This window comes from Hippocampus comes, unplaced genomic scaffold (genome assembly GCF_001891065.2).
Source record: "Hippocampus comes isolate QL1 unplaced genomic scaffold, H_comes_QL1_v1.1 C16910952, whole genome shotgun sequence".
Classification (NCBI taxonomy): domain Eukaryota; kingdom Metazoa; phylum Chordata; class Actinopteri; order Syngnathiformes; family Syngnathidae; genus Hippocampus; species Hippocampus comes.
The window spans coordinates 1-1188 of record NW_017840935.1 but is presented as its reverse complement, the minus strand read 5'-3'; the positions used below and the strand labels follow the sequence as shown (position 1 = coordinate 1188).

General features: G+C 45.5%; 1 long non-coding RNA gene across 1 annotated transcript; it reads right to left on the bottom strand.

The window, feature by feature from the left end:
- Positions 1-6: 6 nt before the first annotated feature.
- Positions 7-1166, bottom strand: LOC109509477 (uncharacterized). Its single transcript, XR_002166952.1, has 3 exons — positions 1002-1166; positions 259-495; positions 7-119 (listed from the first exon to the last, which is right to left on the bottom strand). It is a non-coding gene; the product is annotated as an uncharacterized LOC109509477 (long non-coding RNA).
- Positions 1167-1188: the final 22 nt, after the last annotated feature.

The following is a 1188-nucleotide window of genomic DNA, read 5'->3' as shown; positions in this document are numbered from 1 at the left end:
TCCTGGGTCGGTTCCCACGTGCTGTTATGGTAACAGTGTCTCGTCTCATCCAGTTTGGACTGCAGCGCAGATATCTGAAGTCTATTGGACAACTGCTGCTGTTCCAGTGCCTGCTTATCCTGAGAAGGATGTTCAAGAATAGATTCATTTAACGTAAGGCTGAAATGACCGTGTTAAGTTTAAGAGCGTTGCAAGCCAAAATTTGAGGGCAGCAAGTGATACGCCGGGATTTAATATGTAAATAGAAATAGCTCTCACTTGCGTGAGCTCCTCTTCCCTCAACTTGGCCCGGTGGAGTTCTTGTTCCAGTTGGCCAACGGCTCCGTTACACTCGGCACTGCTGAGCAGCGCTTGCTCCAGCTCACGGATTCGCACAGCTAGCTTGTCGATCTCTTCGTTGCGTTCGGCAAGCTCTCTCTGTGCCAGCTGGTTGGCCGCCGCCAAGGAGGCGTGGTCCTCCAACTTGTCTTTGATGATGGCTTGCAGACTCTCCACCTTGGAAAATATGATGGGGGCAGAATAAGACTGTAATGTAGCAATGCGATTTGTAAGCCTTGGTGGAACCTCCAAAGTCAGAATCTGCAATCCCTCGTGTGATACTGAAGTTTTGAAGTGAACGGTGTTCCACACCTTTCCCACCTGTCCTGAAGTCTCACGAGATTTTCTAACAAGGTTTTAATTTAATATTGAAATCTTTTATATCCGAGCATGACTTTTGACTTTGGAAATTCCACCGTGTATGATTTGGAACTAAAAAGGAGCCATTCCCGATGAGCAGCATCTAGGTGAGAATGATGAAGTCAAGCCATTCAAAGGGGAGGGGACGGCATGGACATCAAGAAGGAATTAGACGAGGAGGAAGCTAATGAATGCATGCAAGATGACGAAAGGGGCCACTACAAATAAAAATTAAGAAAGAGGGCATAAGAGGAATGATAATGATGCAACAATGGACACCATGCATAAGATGCAGAGAAGTCTGCTCTGGTTTAAGTCCGTACCTGCAAAACCAAGTCCTCAAACTACAGCAGTCCATTCAGCACAGGAATAAAAACATGGCAAAAGTCAAGCTTTTGTTTTATCACTCCAACCTCAAGCAAACACCAATAGGCTACGGATTAAGAGCTGTTTAATTCTTAAACAGCATCACTATGACACACATTCATGCACCTCTCATCTTTCGCATTT